This window comes from Mauremys mutica, unplaced genomic scaffold (genome assembly GCF_020497125.1).
Source record: "Mauremys mutica isolate MM-2020 ecotype Southern unplaced genomic scaffold, ASM2049712v1 Super-Scaffold_100320, whole genome shotgun sequence".
Taxonomy (NCBI): domain Eukaryota; kingdom Metazoa; phylum Chordata; order Testudines; family Geoemydidae; genus Mauremys; species Mauremys mutica.
Genome location: NW_025423313.1, coordinates 178,999 through 187,376, shown reverse-complemented (window position 1 = coordinate 187,376; position 8,378 = coordinate 178,999). Strand labels below are relative to the sequence as shown.

Below are 8,378 nucleotides of genomic sequence, written 5' to 3'. Positions count from 1 at the left end.
AGGTTGATAGAACTGCATTGCCAGCCTAAGTAATGTAATTACACCAACCTAATTTCATAGTGTAGACCTGTCCAAAGAATCATACACACACACCTTGGGAGCAAAACTTCACTTGCTCCTCTGCTTTACAGAATCCAAACACGAGCAACACTTGTCAGGGCCCAGTGGGGATTGGCAGAGTCAGGTGTGGGCAAACACGCTGCTTTAAGTAACAGCCGGTACCATGGCTTGGCTGGTTAAAGCATTTGTTTTGTAAACAAGAGATCCTGGGTTCAACTCCCGGTGGTACCTTAAGAAGTGGCTTTTGGGGCACCTGGTATTGGCTACTGTCAGAAGACAAGATTCAGAGCTAGATAGACCTATGGTTTAAATTACACTGGCAGGCACTGATAAAGAGTTACTGAAAGTTTGGGTGTTAAGAGCTGATAGGTCAGTGGTCAAGTACCCTCAATGTGGTTTTAGCTGGAAACACACCTGGAGGAAAAAGACTGAACTGAACTGATTCAGAAATCAGAAGAGAATAATAACAATAATACTTTCAAACCAAAGTCCCCAAACAGATTAGTATTGGTTTTTCAGTTTGGGGAATTTTGTTTTCTCAGTCAGACCTTGCCAAGGGAAGCAGGGAGAAAATGTTTGAGTTGCCTCCTTCAGAACAGCTTGGCCTAGATACTAGCTCTGGTTCACTGCTCTGGTCTTGCTTGGGTTGAGCGTATTTTAATAATTTGGGCTGGTCCCAGGGTGTTTGGAGGACATGACGAGGATGTTACCTTTTGAGATAAAAATTAAGAAGAATTTTCCTTTTTTTTAGAAATCTGGGATTTAGACATTTTATTTAAAGCAATAGAGTTCTGAGTTGGTTTTTGTTTGCAACAAGCAACATTGTACCAAAGGGTGACATGGTTGTCTACAAAGGAGGGGTAATGACTAAATGCATCCGAGGAGAATGGGATTCGAACCCATGCGTGCAGAGCACAATGGATTAACAGTCCATCGCCTTAACCACTTGGCCACCTCATCTGAGCTGTCAAAAAAATACAGGAGGAGAAATCTAAGGCTAGCAGAGCTAGGGACAATAAGGAGTTTCTAAACACTAAGCGGAAGCAGAGGCTGAATGAGCTCCCCCCTCACATCTAGTGAGGAGCTGGGGAAAAGACTTCAGGAACAGACCGTGTTTCCACAGACACACCTATTCTGCCTAGCTATGCAGCATGATGGGGCAGCTTCCGCAAAATGACCAGTTTTGGCTGGTGGTGGGTTACAAATCACTTTAGCATTGAGTGGAATGAAATGTTATTATCCTTCCTGCATGAGTGAAGGGCAGCAGAACATGTGGTAAACACCACAGCTTGCACACCCACCGATATAGCTTCTCCCACTGACATAGCTGCCACCTCTTGGAAAGTGGATTAACTTGGGGAAGTGGATTAGTCCGTCCTGATGGAGGGGTAGGTGGGTGAGGAATAGCTTTTATTGGACTTCATAGAAGTGATTGAGAACATCACCCTAAACCAGTGATCCCCAAACATTTCACACTGTGCCCTCTTAGCCATGGCTGTGGCCCCTCGGAAGCCGCAGTCATGTACCAAGGCTGGGAGTGGGGCTGTTGCTTGCTGGGGAGAGGGGTGCAGACAGGGGTAAGGGGGTCGAGGCCGAGCTGGGAGCCAGAGCCCCAGGCTGAGTGTGGGGTTGGGGAAGAGCTGGGGCAGAGTGGGGCTGAGTGCTGCTCCCTCCATGGGGGCTGGCTCATGCACTGAGGTGCCCCCATGAATGTTCCTCTGTGTCCCCCTAGGACTCATGCCCCACATTTTGGGAACCACTGAACCCTACTCACTAATCAGGGGCTAGTGATGCCAAAGCCCAGGGAAAGGGAGAACAAGTGCGGGGCCCCCAGCACTGGAGCCATGTGAAGGGGCTGCAGGAGAGGGGCAGTGGCTTGTGGCACAGGGAGTTAAGGGCAAAGGGGGCACAGGAGGGGCAGGAGTTAGGGGTGAAGGAGGTGCAAGGGTTGGGAGTGCAGGAGCTAGCGGTAAAGGGGGAGTGGGGATCGTCCAGGGGCAATGCGGAAGTGCCAAAGTACAAGCTTTGCCCAGGGCACCATTTTCCCTAATGCTGGTCTGAGCAAACAATTGGAAATGACCCTTCAGTGAGACCAGAACCATAGTGTAGAAAAGCCCCTTTGTTAAGTGGTGGTGGCTGCGGTCTTAGGGAGATGGGTTAGAAAACAGCAGGCGTCTTTCTGTGGAGTTTTGATTCTTGCCTGTTAGGCAAGGCTGGTGTGTGGTGTCTCTATGGCTGTACTTTCAGTGTCTGATCTGCCACAGGGAGCCAAGTCTAGACATATTCAGAGGCTCTATGCCAGGGTTTCTCAAACTTCTTTTCACTGCAACCCCCTTCTGCCAAAAAAAACTCACTACATGGCCCTGGAAAGAGGGACCAAGCTCTTCCACACTGAGCAGAGGCAGGGGAGACAAAGCCTGAGCTCTGCCCCAGTTAGGGGAGGGCAAATCCAGAGCTTGAGGGATTCAGCCCTGGGTGGTGGGGCTCAGACTTCTGGCTTCAGCCCCAGGCCCCAACAAGTCTAATGCCAGCCCTGATGACCCCATTAAAACAGGGTCACATCCCACTTTGGGGTCCTGACTCACAGTTTGAGAACCACTGCTCAATGCTGAGGGGAGAGAGTTTTCCTGTGGGTGCAGTTAATCCACTTGGCAAGAGTTGGCAGCTATGTCAGTGGGAGAAGCTATATCGGTGGGTGTGCAAGCTGTGGTGTTTACCACATTTAAGAAGTTTAATCAAACCCCATTTTTAAAACCACCTGTGGTCTGCGAATGGCAAAGGACCTCGATGAAGCAGGGTCTGTCCTTCAAAGTGCTGGACATTGCAAATCCATACTCCTGTAGTCATGGGGATATTGCTCAGTGTCCGAGTGCTTGACTGCAGTTTATGTAGTCTTCAGTTCAAACCCCCGTGTTCTCTTATAACCCTCTTTCTTTTTTTTTAAAAAAGGAAAACATTTTCATTTCCATTCTCCATTCTGTTCAGGAGCTCCACTATACGGGGGTGCTTGATATGAATGTAAACACTCAACATTTTGCTGTCCAAATGCATAAAAACCTAGCAAAGCTGTTCATCAGCTGAAATCAGTTCCAGTCCTATAGAATCATAGAATCATAGAATTCAAGATCAGAAGGGACCATTATGATCATCTAGTCTGACCTCCTGCAAGATGCAGGCCACATAAGCCGATCCACCCACTCCTTAAGCAAGTGACCCCTGCCCCATGCTTCGGAGGAAGGCGAAAAACCTCCAGGGCCACTGCCAATCTACCCTGGAGGAAAATTCCTTCCCGACCCCAAATATGGCGGTCAGCTGAACCCCGAGCATGCGGGCAAGACTCTCCAGCCATACCCTCTGGAAAAAGGCTAACAATATCCTATCATTGACCCATTGTACTAATTACCAGTGTGGCACTTAATTGACCTATTGACTAAGCCCGGTATCCTATCATACCATCTCCTCCATAAACTTATCCAGCTTAATCTTAAAGTCATGGAGGTCCTTTGCCCCCACTGTTTCCTTCGGTAGGCTGTTCCAGAATTGCACTCCTCTGATGGTTAGAAACCTTTGTCTAATTTCAAGCCTAAATTTCCTGACTGACAATTTATATCCGTTTGTCCTCGTGTCCACATTAGCACTGAGCTGAAATAATTCCTCTCCTTCCCTGGTATTTATCCCTCTGATATATTTAAAGAGTGCAATCATATCTCCTCTTATCCTTCTTTTGGTTAAGGAAAACAAACCGAGCTCCTCAAGTCTCCTTTCATACGACAGGCTTTCCATTCCTCGGATCATTCTAGTGGCCCTTCTTTGTACCCGTTCCAGTTTGAATTCATCCTTCTTAAACATGGGAGACCAAAACTGCACACAATACTCCAAATGAGGTCTCACCAACGCCTTATATAACGGGACTAGCACCTTCTTATATCTACTAGAAATACCTCGCCTAATGCATCCCAAGACTGCATTAGCTTTTTTAACGGCCACATCACATTGCCTACTCATAGTCATCCTACGATCAACCAGGACTCCTAGGTCCTTCTCCTCCTCCGTTACTTCCAACTGGTGCGTCCCCAGCTAATAACTAAAGTACTTGTTAGTCATCCCTAAATGCATAACCTTACACTTCTCACTATTGAATTTCATCCTGTTACTAATACTCCAGTTTACAAGGTCATCCAAATCTCCCTGGAGGATATCCCGATCCTTTTCCGAATTGGCAATACCTCCCAACTTCGTGTCATCCGCAAACTTTATCAGCCCACTCCTACTTTTGGTTCTGAGGTCAGCGATAAATAGATTGAATAAAATCAGACCCAAAACCGAACCTTGAGGAACTCCACTGGTAACCCCCCTCCAACCCGACAGTTCACCCTTCAATACGACCCTCTGCAGTCTCCCCTTTAACCAGCTCCTTATCCACCTCAGGATTTTCATTTCTATCCCCATCTTTTCCAATTTAACCAGTAATTCCCCATGCGGTACCGTATCAAACGCCTTACTGAAATCAAGATATATTAGATCCACCACATTTCCCTTGTCTAAAAAATCTGTTACTTTCTCAAAGAAGGAGATCAGGTTGGTTTGGCACGATCTACCTTTCGTAAAACCATGGTGTAATTTGTCCCAGTTGCCATCGGCCTCAAGGTCCGTAACCACTCTCTCCTTTAACATTTTTTTCCATGACTTTGCATACTACCTAAGTATGTAAACTAGACCTCTAAGTGTCTAGTTTATGTTTTCATCAGTTAAACAAAGGTATCATATGAATGTACATATGCAGATCCCTCTTCTCCAGGAGCTATGCTGTTCAGAAGAACAAGAACCACATCCAGTTGCAGTTCAGGAGTCTGATGACCAAAGAGCCACGAATTGTTCTGAGGGTTGGAGAAAAATGCCTTCTAGTGAGCTATTGAACGAGCTCAACCTCTTTAGCTTATCAAAAGAAAATTGAAAGGTGACTTCATTGAAGTGTTGAAGGGCCTTAATGGAGAGAAAAGATTGGGTATTAAAGGGCTTTTTAATCGAGGAGAGAAAGGCATAACAAGACCCAATGGCTGGAAGGTGAAAAGAGACAAATTCATATTAGGAATAAGACACAAATATTCAGCAGCGAGGATGATTCACCACAGGAACAAGCTACCAAGGAAAGTGGTGGATTTGCCATCTCCTGATGTCATTTAATGAAGACTAGATGCCTTTCTGGAATGTGTTTGCTGCAAAAGTAGCTATTGTGTCATACAGGAGGCCTGTGATATGCAGGGGGTCAGATTAGATGCTCTAATGGTCTCTTCTGGCCATAAAGTCAACTAATTTCTGAAAAACTGAGTGTAGCATTGGGAGCAGCGTCTGATGTTTTCCTGTCTAGCCGGCTTGCTTCCTAGAACAAACGCTCCTTGAGTGGGGTGATCCACAGGGAGTAGCTCAAACCTCCAAAGTGCCTGGCCAGGGGCAGGACATTAGCACAGCCAGGGAGGGATGTGGCAGTGACATCACAAAGGCCTTTTGCAGGCCCTCAGACTATTGGTCAAAGGTGGTGGGGAGGTGGTGACCTCACAGAGAGATGCTGACATCAGCCAGGCAGGACAGGGGCGAGGGGCCAGGGAAACCTCAGAGACCCCTGTGGCTTTGCTTCAGCAAGTCTCCTTCTCCAGGTCTCTCTTTGAGGACTGAGAGAGTATTCGGGTTCAGGCACGTGAGCGCCAGGAGGAACCTCTTTCATGTTTTCTCCTTCCCTTTGCCTGATTTTACTAGAAAACAGCCATCCCTGTTTAGAAGGTAAGACCCTCCTCGAGTGTCACTAGGAGTAGTGCATAATATGAGGTGTCCTATCACATTTACTCAGAGAAGATTAACACATAATGGAATAGTTGAAATAGTTTATTTCATTTGTATTTTTTTTATTTTGAAATTGTTAAGAGCAGCAACTACTTAGCTAAGACTGAAGCATCTTGTCTAATATTTGTGAGCTAAGTGTCTCTTCTTTGTGTGCGAAGAGACAATTTAACCCACTGTGACAAACAGAAGATGCTTTTATTTTGCAACAAAATATTTTTGCAAAGAACTTTCATCCCACTTGTTTTGATTTCGAGAAACAAACTGGTTTAGTCTGAAGGGGATTTTCTGACAGAAACGATTTGAATGATATTTCCTCCTGATTCCTGGGCTCTATCTCTGCCTCTGAAGGGTTTTGCTGTTTGTTAGAACAGGAGTCAGGACTGGTGGCTTCTCTTGCTGGTTCTGCCACCGCCTTGCTGTGTAGGCCCTTGGGTAGGTCACTTGCTTTCTTTGTACCTCAGGCTCCTCCCCATCTGTCCAGTGCGAACAGGGACAATTCTCAAACTCTGGGCAGTCGTGAGCCTGAGTGAGATAAGGGGCGTTAAAGCCCTCTGTGAAGGAGAAAGGGGAGTTTCACGGTGTTTAGCACCAAGGAATTCTAAAGTTTGCTAAAATGTCTAGTCTGCGGAAACAAGAAATGGTCGGGGCCAAACTTTTTAACCACTGCCTTTTTTAAAGCCCATTCAGGGATGTGAGTCCCTGTCTCTTAGGTACCTGGGGTTCTTTGCCAGCAGGAGAGAAGAGGTTCCTGCCTCTGTTTTTGTGGCCTTAACAAACCAGGTGTTGTGGCCCCAGTTCTCATCTGAGATCCCTGAAAAAGTACATCTTCCCATCCATGAACAGGACAGGACCTATCTTTAAAAGGGGAACAAAGAGACACCTGGGACTTACAGACTAGCTAGCCTCACTTCCACAGCTGGAAAGATACTGGAATACATTCTTAAACAATCAGTTTGTCAGCAGTACCTACAGGATACTTTGGTTCTTAGGACAAGTGAGCATGGATTTGTCAAAAACAAATCATTCCAAACCAATCCTCTTTCCCTCTTTGGCAGGGTTCCGGGCCTGGTGGAGGTGGGTAAACAGTAGATGGGATCTATACTCAGCGCCAAAACGGCGCCAAAACGGGACAAGGTGCTCTGTGGGATAGCTGCCCACAATGCACCTCTCAATACAGCGCTGGAAAGTGCTGCAAGTGTGGCCACACTGCAGCGCTGGTAGCTGTCAGTGTGGCCACACTCCAGCGCTGGCCCTACACAGCTGCATGACCAGCGCTGTAACTCCCAGCGCTGCAACTTGTAAGTGTAGCCAAGCCCAGAGGGCTTGGCTACACTTACAAGTTGCAGCGCTGGTGGAGGCTTTCCAGCGCTGCAATTACACCCCGTCCACACTTGCAGGGCACAACCAGCGCTGCAACTCCCTGGCTGCAGCGCTGGCTGAAAACCCATCCCGGCAGGGGTATAAGGAGTGCAGCGCTGGTGATCCAGCGCTGCTCAGCAGGTGTGGACACTCACCAGCGCTTTAAGTGTCCTCCAGGGAATAAGGAGTTATCCCAGAATTCCTGTTCAGCCTCTCTGCTCATCAGTTTGCACTCTACTGCTCTTGCCTCAGGTGACCCGCCCTTTAAATGCCCCGGGAATTTTAAAAATCTCCTTCCTGTTTGCTGCAGCCAGGTGTGTGTGGAGTGCAATCAGTTAATCTTTCCAGGTGACCATGCCTCCACGTGGCAAACGAGCCCCAGCATGGAGCAATGGCGAGCTGATGGACCTCATCAGTGTTTGGGGGGAGGAATCTGTGCAGGCACAGCTGCGCTCCGGCCGTAGGAATTACGATATCTTTGAGCAGATATCAAGGGCCATGCTGGATAGGGGCCATGATCGGGACGCACTACAATGCAGGGTGAAAGTTAAAGAGCTGCGGAGTGCCTATTACAAAGCCCGCGAGGGGAATCGCCGATCCGGAGCTGCCCCCACGACCTGCCGTTTTTACAGGGAGATGGACGAGATACTTGGGGGTGACCCCACTGCCAATCCCAGGATAACGATGGACACTTCTGAGCAGGCTGGGGGACAGGAGGAGGAGGCGGAGGCGGCGGCGGCGGGGGGGGAGGAAACCGCGAGTGAAGCTACTGGGATGGGGGAAGACACCCCAGAGTGGGCATGCAGCCAGGAGCTCTTCTCAAGCCAGGAGGAAAGTACCCAATCGCAGCAGCCAGCAGTTGCAGAAGGACAAGCAGAGGAGCGGGTTAACGGTAAGCGGCTTTTATTTTCTGGGTGGAAATGTTTCTGGAGAGGAAGGGGGGTTATGGCTGCATGCATGCCAGCCTCTAGATGTGGAATAGCCCGTTGATGTGGTCTATCACGTCGCGGTAATCTGCTTCAGTTATCTCAGCAAAAGTTTCATCCAGAGCGTGGGCAATATGCCTGCGCAGGTTTATAGGCAGAGCCACTGTGTCCCTTGTCCCAGTGACGGTGACGCGT

At 48.1% G+C, this 8,378-nt stretch overlaps 2 non-coding genes across 2 annotated transcripts; one reads left to right on the top strand and one right to left on the bottom strand.

The window, feature by feature from the left end:
• The first annotated feature begins 217 nt into the window (after window positions 1-217).
• Window positions 218-291, top strand: TRNAT-UGU. The gene has a single exon. It is a non-coding gene; the product is annotated as a tRNA-Thr (tRNA).
• Window positions 292-938: 647 nt separating this feature from the next.
• Window positions 939-1,020, bottom strand: TRNAN-GUU. Its single transcript has one exon. It is a non-coding gene; the product is annotated as a tRNA-Asn (tRNA).
• Window positions 1,021-8,378: the final 7,358 nt, after the last annotated feature.